At 38.8% G+C, this 23,370-nt stretch overlaps 1 protein-coding gene across 2 annotated transcripts in view; it reads left to right on the top strand.

The window, feature by feature from the left end:
* Positions 1-23,370, top strand: part of LOC116227103 (ubiquitin-conjugating enzyme E2 E2) — a 208,310-nt gene that overhangs the window by 132,859 nt on the left and 52,081 nt on the right. The window lies entirely within an intron of this gene.

The following is a 23,370-nucleotide window of genomic DNA, read 5'->3' as shown; positions in this document are numbered from 1 at the left end:
TTTACACAAATATTCTGTACTACTGCAGAAAATTTCCAGTGTCCCTTTAGTCCCATTTTTTGCTGTGCTCTTCATCAACGTGTGTTTTGCTTGCAGGAAGAATATTTCATTTTGTTAAGACACCTGGAAAACTATGTGATTTTTTGCCGTTGGTAAACCATGTATCTTATGGGAGCACATATATTTCCATTTCAATGAGTAGACATTTTAGTGATGATCTGAAGATGAATTGTTTTGCTGACTCTAATTGCCATGTACACATCATAGAATGGTAGAATGATTTGGGTTGTAAGGGACCTTAAAGATCATGTAGTTCTTCCACATGATTTTGTTGAACTAAGATGACACTAAAATGGTGGCATTTTAGGCCCCATGACACCCTTTGCTAGTTTTTGAAGAGCAGTGCTTTCAGGGTAGAACTACCTGCCTGTCTGTGACAGTAAAGCAAGGAAAGGTGTAATCAGCAGTACTTTCTACATTTTGGTCTGTCAGAGTGATGAGAGGTTTACTGAAAAAGGAATAAGAGCACCATAACAAAAAAGGTGGAAAAGAACGGATTTCTTGCAGTTGTCATTCCAGTGGACACATATCCTGGCTGTATCCAAAAGGAAAAAAAAAAAAAAAAGAAAATCCTCAGTGTCTTTCCTAGATGATGCATTTTCAAACACTTTTTTTGCTGTTGAAAAGTTACTGTCTGAGCCTGTGGCAGTGTTGCACCAGAAAGTGTGTGTGGCAGCGGTGCTGCTCAGCCCCAGCCCAAAACCACAGCCATGCAGGAGCTGAGGTTGCTGCATGCCAGATGTTGGTCGTTGTCTGAGAATGTATAAAAGTAAGACACTGCCTGACAGGTTTTACCTTTTCAGTAGAGATTTTCCTTTTTTCACTTAACAGTACCTACTGACAAAATATAGTGATCTTTAATATTACTGGAAATAGAAAATGCACTGAAAACACAGCATTTTTCCTATATGAGGTAGTTAGAGCCTAGCAAAATAATACATAGAAAACGCCTGGCAGTACAATGCCCAGCAAAATAAGAGGGTTTCATTCTCTCTGTGTGTACCTCTCCCTCCCCAGCTCCCCTTTACCTCCCTCTCCCTCTCCTGCCTCTTAATTTTCTCTTGTTTTATTCCATAGCTTCAGGGGGTTTTGAATAGCCCCTAAAGGAGAAGAAATATGCTTTAAGGAGAGATGCACATAGGTCTCCAGAGTACAATAGAAGCATAAAATCTGTCTCAAAGGCTTAATTAGGTTTGCAATTAATTAATATTTGCAAACCACTTTGAGAATCAGGGTGCAAATTATTATTATTTTCATGATGTCACTATTGAAACACATGAACAGGAAATAGAAACAAAAGGATAATTGGCAAATTCATGAAGAGCTTCCACTGCTACATTAAGATCATTAAAAATTGCATTTTTTTATGTATCATTTTTATCCAATATTAGTTTTCCCACTTCACTGAAAAGTGCAAGAGTTCAACACTTATGAAGTGTCATCAGCTAATGAGAGAAAATACAAGAAAAATGAGAGGAAGTGGAAAAAAAGGATGTTTTTCAATGATTTTTAATATCAGGTAGGGAAAATTGAAGTCATTTGTAGGACTAGTGTGTAATTTCATAATTTATTGTTATTATTATTTGTTTACACCTTGCAAAATCTTAAGTGCTGTCCCTACACAATTTCCTAATTTTGCGAAACAATTTTGTTGTAGTACATACAAGCATAAAGGCTTCAGATAGTCCCCAACTGATTTTCACTGTCTGATAATAATATATCGGACAAAATAGCATTGCTATTTGTGTGGGAGTTAATGCTTTTGAAAACAGCTAATACACTTAACTACTGTGTATTAACAGTGGGTGTTCTGCTTATTTTTATTGCAAGCTTTAGCACTGTGCAATTTTCCTGCAACATGTTAACAATAATCCACTTCATGCTGGCACTTAAATATTTATTGAGCATCACAGTAAAAAAAGTTATGGGAAAAAATTGTATACAAAATAATAAATAAATAATGAGCGAGATCTTGGTGTGGTATGCTGTCCGTAAAAGAAAATAGTGTTCAGGAGGTTCAGTGCTATCGTTCGTAAGATCAGTAAGCACCATTAAAAAAAAAATTATTAATGACATATGGAATGGTTTTTGCATTAGCTTTACAAAAGAAATAATGCTCTGACAAAGAAGTGAAGTCTGCAAATTTACACCAAAAATTTCATTGTAATCACCAAGCTGACCATCAAGGAGAAAGTAATAAAAAAACAGGTGGGACATAGGAAGCTGTAATCCATGGGCATGCACTGACTAACTGGTGATTCCACTGGTCCCAAGAAGCCTGTCCCACTGGAACCACCTGCTTGGCCTTAATGAGGATAAGGACTAGGTCATGGCTATTAGTACAAGGTGGAGGATGTAAGGATAGAGCACAGTTCTGCTGAAAAGGCCTTGAATTTACCATCCACCACTGTTGGACTTGAGCCAGCAATGTGCCCTCGCAGCCCAGAAACCCAGCTGTATCCTGGTCTGCATCAAAAGAAGCATGGCCAGCAGGGCAAGGGAGGTGATCCTGTCCCTCTGCTCTGCGATGGTGAGATTTCACCTGGAGTACTGTGTCCAGATGTGGAGTCTTCAGTACAGGAGAGACATGGATGAGTTGGAGCATGTCCAGAGGAAGGCCACAAAAATGATCTGAGGGATGGGACACCTCCTTTATGAGGACAGGCTGAGAGAGCTGGGGCTGTGCAGCCTGGAGAATAGAAGGCTCCAAGGTGACCTGAGAGCAGCCTTTCAGTATCTAATGGGGGGCTGTAAGAAAGAAGGGGACAGACTCTTTAGCAGAGTCTGTGGTGATAGGACAGAGAGAAATGGTTTCAAACTAGAATAGAGGAGATTAGATTGGACATAAGGAAGAAGTTTTTTACAGTAAGTGACACTGACACAGGTTGGTTGCCTGGATAGGTGGTGGAAGTCCCATCTTGAGATACTCAAGGTCAGTCTGAAGAACAAAGTTTTTTACAGTAAGGGTGGTGAGGCACTGGATCAGGTTGCCCAGAGAGGTGGTGGAAACCACATCCCTGGAGACATTCAAGGTCAGGTTGGGGGGAGGACTCTGAGCACCCTGATCCAACTGTAGGTGTCCCTGTTCATTGCCGGTAAGTCAGACTAGATGACCTTTAAAGGTCCCTTCCAAACGAAAGGATTCTATGATTCTATAATATACCTTTGCCATCACAGTTCCTTTGACAATCAAAGGGACGATGGTGACCACATCACAATCTACAGTAGTCTTTTAAAATAACTGTTTTGGAAAATGTGGTTTTAATTTTATATCATTACAAGTTCCTGGAGGGAACTGTGCCCCCTGCATTTTAGGGTTTCTTGAATGGTTCTGAGAAGTTGCTTACAGTTAAACATCTGCATTGTCTTCCATTAAATTGAATTTAATGATTTAAATGCATCAGTAGTCCCCTTGATACCTGATAAAAATGGTAATCAAAGAACAGGAAAACGATAAGCTTGTCTCTTTACCAATCCCAGCTCTTTTAAGGAGCACTTCACTAATGATGATCCTTAGAGAGAGAACTGCACAAACATGGAGAGAAGTCAGTCTTAACATTGCTTTCTTCTGAATGGTGGGTTACCTCCTATACTAAATAACTTATAGGGAAAAAAAAAAATAAAAAAAAATAGAACAACATTTTTGCTTTAAAATGTAGAAAAATGGTTGTGCCACAGTCCCGGGTCCCCATACAGTCAAGTGAAGAGTGATTTGTGCAGTCTGGAGTCCAGCTTCTCTGTATCCCATTTTCAAAGTCAGGCACCAGGCTTCAGTCCCATGAGCCCATTCCTGACGACGTCTCGGTGTACAATAGCTGTTTAAAATGTTCCTTGAACATGTTTGACGTATTTAAACATATGTTTCATCTCATCTGCCTTGAAAGAGCACTTAAGTAACACAATACATATAATCAAACAATTTTTTTCTGGATGATTGATTATCATATGCTTTAAGTGAAAGATTCTTTCAATCTCATCTTTTTCCTGGTCCAAACTAAGGCGGAGCTTTGAAAGAAATGGAAATGTGTAGTGTTGATGTGGTAATCATCTTTAGCTGTCACCATTTCCAGTCACCTTCCAGACAAAAGAAATGCTTCTGAACGATCTGCTGGCTTGTAATTAACAGAGGATTGATTACCCTTCCCTCAGTCCCTGCATTAGTGGGCCTCTGTGCCAGCTTGGTTCAGTTTCACACAGATGTACCTCTGCCACTCCTGTCCTCTTTCAGCACATGCTGTGACTCCTTGGTAGAGGAAACAAATCCTGCTTTTTGCACACAGAAGCTGGCAGCCAGTTTGTGTGCCAGCTCTACTCCTCAGCTTCTGACCATCTTGAAAGCAAAAAGAGGACTTGAGAGATCGCAGAAGAAAAACATCGTCTCAGTTTTGCTTCTTGGGGACTGAACTGAAGGCCCTCTGTGAGAGGGACAGTGGTTTGGGAGACCATTTGTATCTTCTCTACAATAATTGTCACAGATCAAGCTCTGTGGCTTTTTAATGGGTTTTAGAAGAACTATAATTTTATCTCTTACGAAAATGTTATACTGGAGAAGTGAAACTAGAAATTTATGCAAAAATGATTAGTAATGATTCAATCACTGATTCATATTATTCATACTATCATGCCATAATTGATGCTGGTAAGAAAGTAGAAGCCTTTTGTTCGGTCCCTCAATGCTTAGAACAATGCAATCACGTATTTTATTTAAAACTTTGTAAATTATCTATTTTCTTAAATTGCAAATGATCCATTTCTTAACATAAGCATTCTGAGTTATAATCACTTGATTTTATTTTAATGTGAACAATGCCATGCATTGGCTGCAAGCATATAGCTAAAGATCTTAAATTTTAACAATGAAAATATTCTGTGTTTGATGCTCACGAAGATATTCAATTATATGCTGTTATTTATTAAGTGGAGAATTAATTGAATGTCATTGTTAAGCACTGTGTCCCTGAAATTTATAAAGAAGTGTGAAGAACCCCAGGAGACCCTCACATACTGAGGGAATAATAACGATAGAGGAGGGGGTACTAGGCTATAAAAAGACTTTTGTCCAAAAAAACTGCTGTAAAGTACTGTTTATTTTGGTTCAGCATTTTACAGTTTTGCATGTCATTGAGTAAAATACAGACATACAATACAGCACAGGGCTGGGAGCTGAGGAGAATCTCTCCTGTATGAGAGCTCATTACTCATCAGAAGAGTCACCTTCCCTGGATAACCCATGCAGGATGTCTTCATTGTAGCACTGGCACAGTATATGCTAGTGGGATGGTGATCCCTGGTTTTCTCCAGTGTAAGGAGATTGAAGCAGTCTTATGGGAATCCAAGCATGTGGGTTTGAACTACGTCAGGCAAAAGAAGGGATTAAATCCATGTTCTCTATATTGTGACACTACACTATTTAAAGGGGTGCTTTGAAACCCTGCCTGACGTAGGCTCTGCCTTGCATGCCATAAAACGATACCTAAGCTTGCAAAAGGAGAGGAATGTAAGGCACACCCTTCTCTCAATGTTTCTCTTGGCCAGTTTCAACAGCTCCCAACTCAGCCTCAGTGTCTGCTCCAAATTCCTTTCTGAGGCATCTCATTCTCCCAGGGCACGGACCTCAGGCACCAAACCCTCTCTGGATGCCGGGCATTTAGTGAGAGAAGCAGTGACCCTTAGTGTCACTGAGCCCAAATCCCTTCACACATCTAATGCCAAGCATGTGCTAATCTCCTGCTGCTGCAGAAAACATCCCTGTTCACTCAGTGACAAAGTAGCCCCGATCTGTACACAGCATTGAGGATTTCATCAGAAAAACAAGTGAGAGAGAAGTTAGCCTACCATTAAAAAAGGATACGATGTTCAGCCAGAAAATAATGTGGTCAACGTAGGTGTATACTGCAGAGTTAAGGAAATGAAGTTAGATTAGTTGTGCCTTAAAAAGCACGTGATGTGAAGATTCCAAACTGCGGTCTCTGGTGACTGTGAAACAATTCTAGAGAATGCTGCTTTCACAAAAACACTATATAGGAGAGGAAAAGAGGAAAGAATTAAATCTTAGTGCTGTGTGGTGTTGATTCTCCCTTGCAGACTTCAGCGCTGAGCACTGAGAGTGCAGTATTTATACCAAATGCTTCACTGTCACAAAAAACAGGAGTTATGATTGAAATAGTGCATGGTTACACTGCTACATTGTATTGTTTTTGTTATAGCATAAATTACAGCTATCACTGACTATTTTTGTCTTATTTACATTATAAAATGTTATCGCTTTAATTAAATCCATACATGTTTTTAGAACTGTTACCATCATGTGGTTCACCTATGCTGATGCAGAGGTTTCTTATGTTTTGTGTGTTTTTTCACCTTAGCAAAGGAAATAACTACATACTGCAGGTAGCAATAGAGCCCTACAGTTGCAAGCTTACTAAGCCCTTTCCAAGTAGCAGTATCTTGGTACCAAAATAACACTGAATAATGATGAGTGAATTCATTGTACAGGAAGAATTTCAGGTAGAAACCAGGCCAGACTCCTAGGCATAAAAGAGACAGAGTCACACAGAATCACAGAATGGCCAGGGTTGGAAAGCCTGAACAACATTCAGCCCCCATCTGTGCTCTATGTGGTGTACAAGGCACAGCCAGGCATCCTGGAGCTCTTCACCTCCTCATGTCATACGGTCTCCTTCTCTGGGTTTGAGATCAACCCAACAAAGTGAGTGGGACCTCAAGTGAGATCAGCCTTTGGTTGCTCCCCCAGGTGTGGGGTTAGGCTGGGATCAGCCTCAGCTCTTCCCTTAGCCTATGTGTTCCAGTACAGAATGCTTTCTTGGAGCACTGGGGGCCTGGCCCTGCACCTGCAATGTTTGAGAAGTTCAGTTCTTTTGGCATTCAATGGTTTGACTCTTGCATAAACCTCTTTTATATCTATGTTATTGCTGAGAAAACCAAACATTTTTCTCTTCCAGCTTTACAGTGTACCTCAGAACCAAATAAACACACAGACTGAGTCTCCTTAGATTCCTATCTTCACATTATTATTGTGTTCAGTGAGTTTGTGGTTTGATATACTGATAGTCAAATGAAAAGATTACTGTCATTACTGGTAATTTACAGCTTCTGTGTTTGGTCTGTCATGTTCTTCCAAAGGTTAAACATGGTCTGTTAGTTGTACATTTACCTGAAAATTTTTGGTTCAGAGAGGGGAGGAGCTGCTATTTTCCTTTACATTCCTGTCTTGCCCTCCCAGCCCCTACTATTGCGAGATGGCACTTTCTGCCCTCATAAGGGTGTTACCCCTAATTTGAATAGCTGAAGGCATTTTAGAAGGTAACTTGACAGCCATGCTTTTTTGAAGAGTAATAATTATATTTCTTAGATGTGTGTCTCAGGTTTCTTCCAAGATGCATAACATGGACAGGAGCTCCGTAGGCAAAGATAGGAAAGATTTCATTAGCAGGCCACAATATTTAGGCATCTCCTTTTGCAGAGAGCTGAGTTGACCATGTGGTGTTCGGTTGGCATGGACTAGGACTTCCTTTGAAAATATACTGCATGCCTAATTCTTTGTTTTTAATTAAAAGAGTTTGGTTTTTTTTTTTTTTCATTTTTCTATAAACTTAGCGACAACTGGCATAATAAGTTATACAAGGTTCACTAAAGTCTTATTTTGGCTTTTTTTTAAGTAATCTGTTCAAGTATTTACAGTAGTAATATTCAAAAAAGAAATATAAACAGTAGTTTTAGAAACATTTTTAGTTTTAGGTAGGAAGAGTGAATTCCGTCACTCAGAAGTGTTTCCAAATACTGCTCGCCGAAACCAAGCCATTTTAAAGGCTTGGATTATTGATAGATTAAATAGCAATAGTGGGCTTTGAGGAACAGGTGTTTTTTTGTACAGCTAGGAATTCATAGTATAAAAATGGGGAAGGTATTGACAGTATGTTAATTCGGCAGTGTTCTCCTCAGCCCTATTCTGATACTCATTATGTAGAGAGATTGAGGAGGTCTAGCCTAGTCTTCCAGTTGCTACTAATTCCAAAAAAGCTGCCTGTTGCTGCCTGATTATTCTCCCGACGTACCAAAATGACGGCATAGCAAGAAGCTGTTGTGTGAGGTCTGAGAGGAGCACATGGGGTGTGGAGGGAGTCAGCTCATTTCCTCCCAGTGAACAAATGGCCCACACAATCAGCACAAAACGTTATCTGTTTCACTTTGTGGAAGTGGTCATTCATTGAAGTGTTAGAAACAATAAGCTGGCAAACATCTGTTAGGACTTTGTGTAAGTGCCAAACCATGTTTCCCTTGAGCTAATGTTTTTAAGAACTCTTAAAATAATAAAAATAAAATGAGTGTAGGGACAGTACTTAAAACAAGAGCCCCAACTCGCTCAAGAGCTCTGATTTATGATGGAAGTGGGAGGAACAGGGATAGAAAACATTGTTCAGAATCATGTTTAATCAGACGGAGTGCTTTTAATTAGCCAGAGAGGAAGATTGTGAATATTTCTATTTAAGTAAGTGTTACTGCTCAGAGAAATGCTTTCATCATCAGAAAATGATGGGCTCACTTGGCATAAATGAAGAACTCATTATTGCTGTCTTTTAACATACGATGTCTTTTAACATTGCATATTCTAAGTAATAACTGAGAAGATGAGACACCTGATAACTTTAAGCTTTTTCCTTTCTCTTTCTGCCTTTTTTTAAAGCCTGGATGATAATTGAAGTATAATTAGAGAACTTTCCTAAGATCTGGATCTATTTAATTGATTTAAGCATGAAGATTCATTTCAGTTGTTGGTGTTTTAAATCACATGAACACATTTGTCTTACTCCATTATTTTTAAGCTGCTCGTAAAAGAATATTAGAAATACAATCAACACAAGATTTTAGTACCAATGTGGCATTGACATCATTAAATATTAAAGTTGTGGATATTGCTGTGTTATGTTTTGACTTTAATGCTGTAGTACTGGGGATATAGTAGGAGTATTTAGACTCTGTTAGAATGCTTCCATATTTCCCTGGACAAAATATTTTGTATGGACCAAAAATATTTCCTTGTTTTCTAATTTATTCTGCTGAGTTTGTTCGTTTTCTTAGAGGCTTTATTTTTTATTTTTTATTTTTTTATTTTCTCTATTATTCTATTAATTTGAGTCCAAGGAAATATTTTTTCTGACATTTTTGGAGGACTTTAAATATTGGGTTTATCATGTATTCTTATGTATTCTTATTTTCTGCTAAGTCAAAATACATATTACCAAGACGGCTGCAAGTCAGCAGATACAGTGGAGCAGTGGCTGCTAACCGTGGCCACAGTCTATCCAAGGGTATATTCAATAGCACTTACCTGTTTCATCCCAGGCCAAATTGTCTTGAATAGCTTTACGTTTCCAGTATTTGCACATCCATGGAAGTAACTTGTTAGCCTTGTTTGTGTGAAGGTGGTCTCCCACACCAAAGATAGAAACAGATCCTATGGCCAGTGGGTATGAGACTGAGGAGGTGGACTCATGACGGATTTAAGCCTATTTAAATCCCTGGGGTCACTAAAGGAGTTTGTGCTCCATATGCTTTATCCTTCAGCCATTCACTGCTGCCTCTCTGTGTCAGCACAGGGCTCATCAGTTCAGGGAGCTGCTTCAGCTGAAGAAAGTCCGAAAGTTTTTGTTGTTGTTGTTGTTTTTACTGATCAGATTACATTTCAGACCAGTGGCCCAGCTGCTCAAGCGCTGATGCCAGCACAAACAAGAGAGCTGGAGCACACAGCCATGAACAACAAGGACAGGACTGCTGCTCTCAGTAGCATTAAATAAAGTTAAGTTACTCCTGAAACTGCAGCCTAAGCATGAGGCAAAGCCAAGGTTTTAGAATTATTTTTCCAAATCCTTAAACATGTGACTTATCCTAAGTGAACAGAATTGGGTGAGATTTGTTTTTTGTTTCTAGTTTATTTTAACTGAAAATATTTTTTCCGTAAACCAGGTGGTTTCACTGGAAAAAAAATATATATATATATATATATACTGATTTCTTTTCTTTCCCTTAATGAGTTAAGTTAATCCTCTGAAAATATATTAACTTAGTGTTAGAGAAATGTTCTAGTTTCTCATTGTAAAATATTTTCTCAGGTCATTTTTCTGTCTTTTCTCCTCCCTTTCCCCCAGTAAAAAAAGAACCTTCATGTCATTTTACAGCTGGAGAAATGAGACCTAGTGAGATGAATTAGCTCAGGTGTCTGTTGGATGACCCAGGAGCTTGTGAGAGTCCGGAGCTGAATGCAGGTCTCTTGGATTTCAATTCAAACTGGTACAAATACAGCTAGAGATGGCAAAGCCAGACTATGTCCTTTAAATAGGTTACCCCCAACAAAATTTTTATGAGTGAAACTTCAGTAGAAGTCCATCTTTTCCTCTGAATTATCATGTAAGCCTTTTCATCCACAGTTCTCCCCATTGCTATTGTTCCCACAGAGATGCTGCTCTGTTTGGAGTTGACCACCAGAGTTGTTATGCAGCAGTGTTCCTGGGCAGCATACCCATTTCTGGTCAGTTTCCCTGACTCAGGAGAATTATGGCCTGTGTTAGAAAAATCAATTAATAGTTTAAGAGGAAATTTCAAATTTTAATGTTATCCACAGTGAGGAGAATTAAATTAACTCATTTAATGTCAAGTCTTCCATTAATTATGGAGTTAGCCTCCTGGCATCTGAGAATAATTTAGTATAGGTATACATTTATGGTCCAGAAAACATTTTGACCTTTTTGCTGGCCTAGTGGGACCTTTGGCTTTTGGATTTGATCCTCTCCTGGGGAGGATGTGAGCTGCGATACAGAGCCTACTGGAGGCAAGAAGGACTGTCTGAGAGTATTGCAATTACAAGAGATTAACGGGAAAATGCAGCAACTGGGGAGATTAAGCAAGTCACTCTGTCGGGGCTTGAGTCTGTTCAGCCTAGTGGGAAAAAAAATAGAATCCTGCTCTTTAGTAGAGAGTTGCTTCCTGTTTCTTTCTTTCCCTCTTTCTATCTCCCTCTGTTTTCTCTAAGGTAGACTTGAGTTTTACAAGCCTTCAGCTGTGTCATGGATGTAAAGAGTATACCAGGCAAAGCCTCTACCCTGTGGATGAAATGATGCCTGAGTGTGTGAGGTCACTGTGGCTGACATGCATGGCATGCCAGACAACCTGGCTCTTGCACTGATGTTCAATGTCATTAATGGAGATATAGGGATAGAGTTAATACAAGTTGACCTTGTGCACATAGTTGACAAGTACACCTAGAATTGTTTCTTTAACTAATAGATGCTTATTTTACATGCATGACATTGATGTATAGAACCCCCATATTAGTGTGGGTAGAACAGACGTGCATATTTACCAACTAGAGCTGTTGTGCTTCATACCAATTGAGTGGCAACTTCTGAGCTCATGTTCTTCTAAATTTCCTCTTCTTCATTCCATTTGAATCCACAGACAGTAAGACTCAACAGTAGAATTTACTTCACGTTTACAGTATCGAAACATCTTGTTATGTAGCATGAGGGTATTGTACCTTTTAAGTACAAATTGCTTTGATCTATAAAAAAAGCATTTTGATTTTCCAAGATGTTGCAGTAGGGTTTTTTTTTTTTTCCTTCGATTGCACCACATTTGGAGAATAAGAAAATACAGGTATTTCTCTGAAGTGTTAAAGTGCTTCTACAGAATTCAAATCTGATCAGCTGTCTTCCTGAGTAGACCTTGTAATGCTTCATCTGCCACACTGTAGTGAACTCAAGAAGTGCTTCCTGAGTTGGGTGCTGCTGTTTCTGGAGCCTGGCTCTGAAGATCAGAATAAAACTTACGCATTTGGGATAGTAATTAAGCTGTTATTAAAAAGCTTTCTTGAATAGTGACCTAACAGTCTAATTTTGGAACTGCTGGGCAACCACACCTTAGCCTTAAAGGCATTTGCAAGGTCTTCACATAAAAATGTCTAGCATATCATAGTTACTCAAAAGCCCAGGCCTATTAAATGGGAGATCAGTTTGATACTTTAAGCCTGAACCTGCATCTTAAGTACAGCTTTTATATTTATTAACATTCTTGAAGCATGTTTGGGAAATGTGAAAATTTTACTTTTGCCTGTTGCTGTTTTCTTAATAGCAGCCAGGAATTCTGTAACTAAAAACTGAGTCTTCTGCCTGTCCTTCCTGTGGGCTTCATTTTCTAGGAGGGATTTTCCTCATCAGAATTTGTTTGTACCAGTGATGATATAACAAAGTGTTGTACAACTGTTCCAGTTCAACTAGATTGGACTCACTTAATGCTATTAAGCTTTTGCCCATAATTTATCAAGGAAAATATATCAACATCTTGCTCCACTGTAGAATCTCATTGAATTACACGATGCCTGGGTTTATTCCTGGAATTTTTAACATGTGAAATTTCTGTATTCAGAATAAGTAGGACATGTACGCTGTTGAGATAAAGTACTAAGCAGAAGAGGTTTGAGTTTGAAATCAATTGAAAATACTTGTTTGGGTTGCTGGGTTTTGTTGGGATTTTTTTTTGTTGTTGGTTTTTTTTTGTTGTTTTTTGGTTTTTTTTTGGCTTATATTAAACTGTCAGAAGCTTGAAAATAACACATATTTTCCTGCTGTTTTTTTCCTTTTGCATTCCAGAAACCCTTCTCCCCTTTCATCACTTCTCTCTAAAGGCATGTAAATTTGCACGGCTTTCCTATTTCCTCTTGTTCTTAACATTATCACCAGTTGTGATATCCTGTTCTAGGAAGATACCTGATTGAGCTATGCCCCCTCTGCTGGCAAACATGTTTTTGTGTCCAAATATTGCATAAAAATGCAAAATTGTATTTGTAAAGAGTTTAACTGTTACTGAAATGAGTACATAACTCTTTCCAATTTTATTGAAAGCAAGTCTGGGGCATGTTCTGAATCTATAAGGGGAAAAAAGTCTTAATCCCAGAGTATGTTTCATACACAAAACTGTTTACTAGGATCCTGTGCTGACAGCTTCCATGTATTCAGCAGGAATAATCTTCCACCTATTGCTGGCATCATCAGGCCTTGGAAGAGAATTTTGCAACTATTCTGTATCACCACAGTCCCTGTATTTCATGTTTCGGTCTGTAACGCAAAAGGAAAGGCTGGAGAACTTCTATATAACAGAATTCTTTCAGCCTACAAACAGGAGGGGATTCAACTCTTTGAAAGGGTGAGTGACAGCAGGACAAGGGGAAATGGTTTTAAGCTGAGGGAAGGGAGATTTAGGTTGGACGTCAGGGGGAAATTCTTTACAGAGAGTGGTGAGGTACTGGAACAGGCTGCCCAGAGAGGTTGTGGATGCCCCATCCCTGGAGGTGTTCAAGACCAGATTGGATGGGGCCCTGGGCAGTCTGGTCTAGCATTAGGTGGGATGGTTGGTGGCCCTGCGTGTGGCAGGGGGGTTGGAGATTCATGATCCTTGAGGTCCCTTCCAACCCTGGCAATTCTGTGATTCTGTGATTCTGTGATTCTTTCCCCTTTTGCATGCCTTCATTTTTCCCTCAGATCCAGGCAGAAAGTCCTAGAAGTTGCCCACTGGTGCAGTAACCTCCAAAACATGTCTGAACAAGTCATTATCCCTATGGATAGAATTTGAGTCCACACTTTCATAGAACGAAGAAATGAGTTGAACTTAAGTGTTAAAATGGTACATGATTACAGATTTCTCATATTCAGTGTTTCATTTCTTTGTGCTTCTATTGTTAGATACCCTACAGACTATGTATGAGTACACTAATCAGTTGGTATCAGCATGGGAAAAAAAATTTCAGACTCTTTCTAGAACTCATATTTCAGAAGATGAATGTCCAAATAGCATGAAGGAAGTTCACAGTATGATGACTTTTACATAGCAATTACCAATAGCATGAAACTGGTAGGATTTATAGTGTATTTCAATGTCAAGTTCTTGGATGTTTGCTTTGATACACTTCATCATTTCAAAGATAAAATCAGAAATCTTATTTAAGCACAATATAATTGGAATATATATAACATAATTTCACAAGAGGATAGTGGTTTAAAAGCAGAACATATTTGAGAAGTCAAGAATTTGGCAGTGTTCCTTTCACGGAGTTAGAACTATGACACATACACAGGAAAATAATGAAACTGCGAAGTCAGCATTAATCAAATCTAACTGCATTTCCTGATTTGATATGGCTTTGTGGATATGTGACAAACTTACTATATTTCTTATACAAATTTTGTGCTCTGCAGATCGAATGTTTCAGATATATTGCATTTCTCATCAACATTGTATTTCATTTGCCAATTGGAAATTTGCTTTGACTTTGTATGTTAGAAAAGAGAAATGACTGTGAGCTGTTTTTTGGCATATTACCGTGGCGAACAAGTTCAGTAAGGAAGAAGCACGACCTGAGTCATTTCTTGTTCCAAAGTTATTAAGTAAGGACAAGAAGATTGTATTTGTCAAGTCCTCTGTATATGTGACAAATGCTGAATGCATTAAGTCAGCAAATAACACACAACAAATAGGTAATTCTAGCTGCTGATGCATAGGTCATATGTTTGCTTGTCAGCAAACAGAGACCATTGAAGAGGTAATGAGAAATCTTGAATGAGAAACAGGTGTATCTTCTCTTACAACTTTTTATTTTTGCTTAAAAGAATGGCTGTCAAAATATCTGCTTGGTGGCCAGTCCTGCTCACTCTAGAATCTGCACTGATGCAGTGGAGCCAATTGGCCTTTGCTAATACTTGTTGAAAGAAGGTCATCAGGATGCAGGAAACCAAGTGATCTCAAAATGAGTCTGAGGTTACATTTCTTCTGAAGAAGTCATGCACACAGAAAGTATAAAATTGTATTGATTCTACATACAACACATGCAAGGAGCTATCTTTCCACAGCCACAGGCCTGACATATTTCCCTCACTATTGGTGCATGTGGATCCATCTGATGTAGAACAGTACAGTTGTATTTCTCAAATGGCCAGTTTGGATGAGGGAGAGGTTCTGGTGTTTTGAGCAGTACACTGAACATTTTTAAAGGGTTTTCTTCAATATTGTATCTTAAAGAAAGTTAACATAACTTTTTAAAATGGTAAATTCTGTCTAGTCTACTCACACGATCCATGCATAAGTCTTCCCAACGTACATACTCAGGTAAGAATGAATGAACAGGATACTGGAAAGTTGTGTTTAGCCTATGAAGTAACACCCTATTTCCAATTCACATACCTTCTGTCAGAAGTTATTCTTGATGAATGTGAAAATACACTACTGCCAGGACAAATTCACCCTTTCCCATATGTTTAGACATAGCATTCTCTTTAGATGATTCTACGCCAATACAGTGCTATGTTACAAATTTTAGCGGTGTTTTCTGGATAGAAAACCATTTGGGAAGCTGAATGAAACCTCCAGGCCGTAAACACATTTTCAGGAGACCATCTCCTCATAGTGTTTTCATATGACTTTGCCAACAATTTTGGAAGACCTTGCTCACTATACTTTAGTTCTGCTCTGTCCAGAGCTACAGAAGAGGAATGCAAATAGCATTCAGTGGTCACCATGTTCAGCTATGTCAGGCAATTAGACCGGAATCAACATTGCACACCTGTGACAACCTACTGTTTAAATGAGGCTTTTTTCCTCTTTGAGGAAACTTTCAGAAACGCAAATAACCCCCAAGATAGATGTACTTGGTCCTGTGAGAAACGGGATAAATAGTGCCAAGTATTACCTGAGCTGAACAAATCACAGCACAATCCATTTATTCCCTTTTAATGAAGTTAGAAGAATCTTTTCTTTTGATTTCTGCAGATTTGAAAAATGCAGACCTGAGGTGTTTGCTGAGACATAGATAAGTGAGTCACCTGACTTTGAGCAGCTGTGCCTTTTTCCTCATTTTGTGTTGAAATACTCTTTCATTTCTAAATTTGAATAATATTTGGAGATGCACAGATTTTAACTCTCATTTTTAATTCCCTTCCATTCTGTTACTTTGTCTAAAGGGAGAACACCTTGTATAAAGTTTTCTCTCTGGGGAAAATGTCTTTTGCATTGAACCTGTGAGAAATTATTTTATTCTTGTTTTTGTGGTAACGTGTATGCGCTCCATTACGTCAGGTGACATACTGATAATAGTGGTATTGGTGCCCATACAGACTTTGGTGTAATTAGCTTTAGACATATTTACATTTTAATTCCACTGTTTTTACACAATCCACTTTCATGATTTCAAAAGAGTATTTCCATAGGCTTTTGTTTTCCTAATAATCTTAGTGTGCCAAAGTACTAGCTAAAGTAAGCTAGTGTCACTCCACTGGAGTCAGTGAATTGTATCATGACAATGCTGGGACCATTACTGTGATTTATGAGAAGTTTTTTAAATACTTGTGTATTAGAAGCAGTTTTTTGTTGGTTTTTTTTTTCATTCTGCTGCAAGCAGCTCTACTAGGAATGCATAAACTCTTGAAAGAGTGTATATATTCTGATAAGAACACACCAGGGAACGTGAAGAGGGGTAGGTGTTTATACTGTGAAAATGAAATTTTGGAAATGTGTATATGCCCATAGAGTCTCATGTACTATGATCGTCTGATTTATTTCTGAATATAGCGACAGTATATGTGATATGTGCTGCCTTATTTAAATGAGAAGAGCAAGTATATCAAAGCCTATTTGAAAGATAAACTCAGAGAGAATTTCTTTTTGTTTGAGACTAGCAGTGAAGCTCGCCTTTATCAATACCCAGTGGTTTTCTATAAGAGTGGGCTCTCACTTCCTGTTGAGTTTTTCCTGGAGCACATTAAATTCATACAGAATTCCTTTCGCTGTCCCTTGAAAAGACAGCCTCAGTGACATTTTGGCATTGTCATTCTGCCTAGCCTGCAGACCACTGTGTAGCCTACAAAACAATATGTAAACCTTTCTTTGTTGGATGAACCTCTGGGCTGTGCCTTCTTACAAAAGAAACATGTAAGTGAAAACACCATTTCTAAACACTCAGGTATCATCTTCTATTCAAATCAATTTTTTTCTTTAATTCTGTGCAAAGTTATTTTGAATTCATATATCACCATCTGTTCTGAAGAAAAAAAAAAATGTTGTTTTTAAATATATGTGAGTCTTTCATTTACTTTTTTGCTCTGGTTGCATTCATGTGCTTACAGCAGACAAGCGTGATCTGTGTGAGAAAGTACACATCATTCCAAGCTCTGTTAAGGGAACATGTTGTGTGCAACAGTTTTCATATCTCTAACATAGGGACAAAAATCATAGAGCTGCAGAATCTTCCTACATGAGATGTTATATTATTCATTAAAGGAAAATTGCCAATTAAAGCATATTACAAATGGTTCCACTCTAAGTAATGTTTATTCTACCCACTGACAGAGATTTTGGTCACCAGCTTAGAGTAAATAGATTCCTTATAATCAGAGAACATGGGCTGAAGTATTCTGCTCATTAGAGGCACCACAGTCTGTTTTCTCATTTTTCTCTCCCTGCAGGATGTTCTGCAATGAGGCCGAACCTGTTTCTGTAGCTAAAAGTCTATTACAGTGGCCAGCCTCTTGCACATGGAAGCACTGCAGTGAAGCAGTTAGATCCCTTCACCCCATCTCTCAAATGTGTTTCCCATGTGGTATGGCAGATGTAGATGTTTGGCACAGAACGTCTTGTTTGTGAACTTCTGCTGAACAGATGAAACCTATGTGGCTTTCTTGCTGCACTGATAACAAGCCTTGTGCTCTCTGCCTGCTATGGGTACTAATCTTGTATTGCATACCCACAAAAACCAAAGAAAAACCCCTTGAAAATCCCACATGAATGTCTTAGGACTTGTTCTGAAACATTCCATCCTTGGGTAGTTGATTTTATTCATTGTCCAACAAAACAAAATAGGCCTTTTTTATTTGTGCCTCCTGGTAGTGTACTGCTGAAAAATAATATTATAAGATAATATATTTCAGTTCCTGAAATTGGACTTGCCACTTTGCTGTCAAAACCAGCAAGCTGCAGACTGGAAGTGAAAATGAACCTGGTTGTGAAAAACTTGTGTCCTTAAGTAGCTTTATGGGCACAAAACATTGTCGTTCACATCGGTATGTATTTTCAGTGCTAGGTCCTAATGTTCTGTAAGATCTGACAATAATTAATGACTCCTCTTTATAGTACTGTGAATATTTTCATTGACGTCACCCAGGAGCAAGTATTTGCAGCAACATGCTATTAAGGTTTACCTGCTGTAGAGCATTGCCTGCAGGCCATGTACGTGAGGCTGAGAGAGACAGCTTCATAACGTCATTCTCTAACCCCTGGAGGCCAGGTCTTCTCCTTGGCAGTGCTGGGAAGCCCACAGGAAAGAGCTGGGTGTTGCTCTGAACCTGGCTCCTTTTTCTTCAGCATGTCTCTATAAGTAATGCTGCAGAATGAATGAAGATGTCAGAGTGTTTGAAAATCTGTTTAGCGTGGAACACAGCTCTCCATTCTGGTTGTGGTTTATTCTTTGATGAGGCAGTCTGGCAAGAAATGTTTTAAAGAAGCAAAGTCTTTTGCTTGAAATGATTTAAAAAAAAAAGCAATTTGGGATTTCTGTTTGCTTCTGGTTTTGTTTTTTGTAGGGTTGTTGTTTTTTTTGTTGTTTTGTTTTGTTTTGGTTTGGTTTTTTTTTGGATGTTTATTCTTAGATATCTGTGTCATGTAACAGAAACTCCCCTGAAAAACAATATTATCAGCTCTGTAAATATCTTTTATAAAATCTGGAAGTTGTTTTACATTCCAGAATGATAAATTAATGAGTTGCACTACAGCCTCCTCAGGACGCAGTAAGAGTTACAAGGCCACTTCTCCTCCTGATGTGATTTCAGGGGTAATAAATTAAAGTGTCAGCTGAAGCCCCAAACCACTTGAATTTTATTTGATTCATTAGTAGTATATTAAACTGAGAAATGTATTTTGGTATTGAAATGTACACTGGATAGCTATAACAAGTATGCCAGTGCCATATGTAAAGAATAACTGTAACGTTTTATAGCCCACAAATGAAAAATACTTGTGGCTGTTACAGAGAAACATGAAAAGGAATGAAAAAAAGTCACAGCTTCCTTGGACAAGAGATATAGAGATATGCCAATACAAAAATTTTAATTAGTGTTGTTGCCTAAATTGGTAACCATACATTGAAATTTTATTTGTGACAGTGTCATCTAACATGCACTAAATCTGCATTTAGATAAATTCTCCAGCTGTTGATGTTGCTAATACTAATTCATTCTCAAAAAATATATATATATATATTTAAACCACTGTACTTCCTGCTGTTTATTCTGGTTTGTTTACCACAAAAACCTCTGGACAGTGGCAGACAGATTTAGAAAGACATGATATGTGTAATTTCTGTCTGTAAATATTATGATTCTGTATTTAAATGAAATATTTGCAGTCAGATCCAAGGAGTTAGCTGGTCACCTCATTTGTGAACAACCCCTATTCACGCAACCATATTTTTGAGAAAGATAAATTTTAGTTCACTTGCCAGTTTTGCTCAGCTTTCTGATTTTCATCAAAAAGGGTATTTATTTGCTCAGGACTTTTTAGAAAGAAGTGGCTGATGAGCAGGGTGGGTTTATGAAAGGCTGTGGGATTTATATGCATTGTTTCTTTTGGGGCATTTTCTTCAGTGGTTCTGCAGGAAGCCAGAGCACTGGAGTAGTTAAATTGGCAAATTAAATAACACACACTATAGTAAATGAAAGAAGCCAGACTTCTTTTTCTTTTAATTTATTCTTCTCGTTTCCCATGCTACTCAGTGTAACTTTTTACCTCTGCAGAGAAAATTCAGAAGTGTTGTGATTTTTTTAAAACTTTGACAAAGAGTCCCAAAGTCACCAATAATCACTACTGTTGATTAGTTGAATAGAAGCATAAAAATCTAAATGAAAATAGAAATATTCTTTAAATAGAGAAAACTCACTTTCAGTACTGACTGCCCTCATACTGCTGGACGCACTGCTTAGAGAATGCCTGCAGGCAGCCCCAGCCAGGGCTTGCTGGGCATTGACATCGTTAGAGAGCACATGTGTGGACACCCCCATACCCCATGCCTTCCTGTGCCTCTTCTTTCACTTCCCCTGAAAGTGATCTGAAAGATCAGATTTGTCCTTTAGCTGTGAGCAAGGCTTTCTTGGAGAGAGTATGAGAGAAAGTGCTAAAGCAGTATGCTGTGGTTTTCACAGCATGGTTACCTACTTGCACCTTTATTGCATTGGGACTGATCTGACCTCAGATATTAGGAGACCTGGCTATCCAGAGAGTTGGCTGGGAGCACGTGTAAGAGGAACTGTTCATCCAACTGCTTCACGGACATACTGCTGTGTCTTAGCTTCACAATCAACAGACCTGGACAGACCTGGACGTCTAATAGAGCAGGAATCCTGTGCTGGCTTTAAGCCTTCAATGGAAGGAGGACATGGAGTGTAACAGAAGAGAGAAGCTGAAAAGGCTTTGCAGGTTTCGTGGGTTATAGAATCACAGAATGGCTTAGATTGGAAGGGACCTTAAAGAGTTCTACGTCCCCGGCCATGGACAGGGCTGCCCCCCACCACCTCAGGCTGCCTGGGGCCCATCCAACCTGGCCTTGAGCACCTCCAGAGATGGGGCACCCACACCTTCTCTGAGCAAACTGTTCCAGTGCCTCACCATCCTCTTGCCTCTGCTTAGTGCATTGGATTTTTCACAGCTGCATTGTTCTTTGTCTTTTGGGGATTTTTATTTTTTTCTTATTCTGAAGCTTTGGCAGTTTTCTTTTTATGATTTGAGAATACAGTTTTAGGATACATTTCCTAATGTGGTAAACTGAAAATAATTTAAAGTAGATCAACATGAATTTGCATATACAATTGCACATACAAGATTTCTTTTACAAGACTCACTACAGTGGAAGATTTTAAAATTGGAAGCACCACAGCCTGGTGGCTGAGCACACCTGATGCGGTCTTCAGCGGCAAGGAACACGTAAACAACTGTGGTGCTTTTAGGAAAAAGGAGGGAAGCACTAAGCCTGATGCATCCCATCAGGGAAACAGTGCGTCGTGTGCTGAACATTGCTGAGTTGGCTGTTTCCTTGCGTACTGCCTATCTTGAGGTAATTCAGGATCAGCTTTGTGCAGAGTCTTTGTTATTTCTGCTACACAAGTGTCACTTGACACCAGCCTTAGGAAATTCCTCTGCCCTGACATTCTCTTGTCATTTTTGCTACACTTCATAGGGACGTCTATTAGTGTGGGTGAGTGTGTTGAGGTCGGTGGGTGGCTGTTCTCAGAGCACAGCTCCAGCCCTTCATATGCTGTACATTTGGCTTTAAATATGGCATGGGTGTGTTTTGAGGAAACTGCACTAACTTGATAATGCTGCCTGGGGGAGAAAGAAATGCTTCCATGCAAAGACTGTCATGGGCTGGGGTGCGATAGCTGGAAGTGACTGGCCTTATTAAGTGAAGTTCCTGGAGGTGTTTGCATGTCTATGCAGCTGTAAAATAGCCTTTCTGTGGTCTTCTTTTTTCTCCCTCTTTCTCTCAGTTTGATGCTTCAAGCTGAATTACATATTGTTGTATGTGAGCTTCTGTCTCGAAGAAGATTAAGAGCAAGAACTAAATCCCATTTGTGTTACTCATGTGGTTAGCTCTGCTGCTTTTAATGTGTCTACTTGAACAAATAAAATAAAAACTGATTTAATTCCAAATCCTTTTACTGACTGGCAGGGAAGTGTACTCATTGACCATAATAATATCTTAGCTGAGTACTACATGCCGTCTCTAAATGATACACATTTTTTAGTCATTAAGTCACATTAAGCAGTACTAAGTTTTGCCCTCAGTATAAGTAGTCTCTTGCAGCCGCATCTGTCTCTTCAGTATGCAGAGAACATGAAGGGAAAATTGTGTTTTACACCATTATCTAAGAAATTGCGAAGCGATGAGAAACCGATTACTATTAATAAACAAAATTTTCTTCAAAAAGCTGTGCATACAGTTGTGAAGAAACATCTGCTCTCCCTTCCAGAATGTACAATTGACAAGTACATTAATTTTGAAAAAAGATTATTTTGAAAGCATTGAAACCAGCATAAGTGCAGAAACGTATGACAAGAATACATGGGCACACTGTTGTAATTCGATATGATCTGACAGAGGAATACTTTTTCCTCTTAATATGGAAAGTGGTGTATTTAAGTCTCAGACAGCGAGATTTCTGCTAAATTGTCACTAACATTGCAGGTAAACCATTACTGATTTTGATCACATCCAAGTTATTTAAACAAGCTTTAAATATTGAAAGACTTTAAATGTCTCCGCCATGCCATTCCTCTGCATTAGAAAAAAGCAAGATGTCTTTCTATTTGAATGATTACACCCAGTGCAGTGTTTGTGGACTGACCATTACAGGGAATTGTACAGTTGTGTTTTCACTTAACCCACGAATCACCAGCAAAGACATCCAGCTGTATGGCATGCTTTCTCATGGCATTCTGTGTGCCTCTGCAAGGAGAATGCACATGGAGCCAAAGAGGATTTCTTCCTCCATCCAAGCAGAGCCGCCAGCAGCATTGCAGTCAGCAGTGATATTCTTATGACCTGGGACATTTGTCCACTGAGAAATGGATTTGTTAAAAAACTGCTCATTAGACACAGACCACCAAAGAGCCTCCAAGCACAAATGATTTGGACAGAAGCCATCTAGTCTAGCATTGAACCAGAGACCACAAGATGGATATTTCTGTAGCTCGTAGCCATTTACTCCAGTCATATTTGCCTTCCTGTGAATACCATAAAGAGGAGAAAACACCTTCTTCTGTGTAAATTCCTACTCTTTGCTAGTGAATAATCCCTTTCCTTCATTACCCCCCATTGCACTCCTATGCATCCTGCATTCTCTTCAGCGTCCCCCCATTTTGTACATGTATTTTCAGTTTTGCTTAGCAAGTCTTTCTGAAAGCAATAATTTGGATGGAGCCTGAGTGTAACAGGACATTGTATATCCCATAATGTGGTTGTGGTATGTAGCAATTAATCATTTATAGAAATGTATCCATGTTATTCTGAGCGCAGAGTTTAGTAATTGCAGTCATCTGCTGTTTGCTTTGAATATACAATGATTAAACAAGCTTGTTTAGGACAATGAAAATAAGCAATATGATAAAAATAAGTAATGTAACTCTACTGTTCACAGGTTAAGCGTCATGTCTTTTTCCAGTTGAAAATTTCAGAATGACTGGTTTTCTGTTGTGTGGTTCTTCTGA

Source organism: Phasianus colchicus, chromosome 6, assembly GCF_987193195.1.
Source record: "Phasianus colchicus chromosome 6, bPhaCol1.hap1.1, whole genome shotgun sequence".
Lineage (NCBI taxonomy): Eukaryota > Metazoa > Chordata > Aves > Galliformes > Phasianidae > Phasianus > Phasianus colchicus.
Note: the sequence above shows the minus strand (reverse complement) of the source record. Positions and strands in the feature narration are given on the sequence as shown.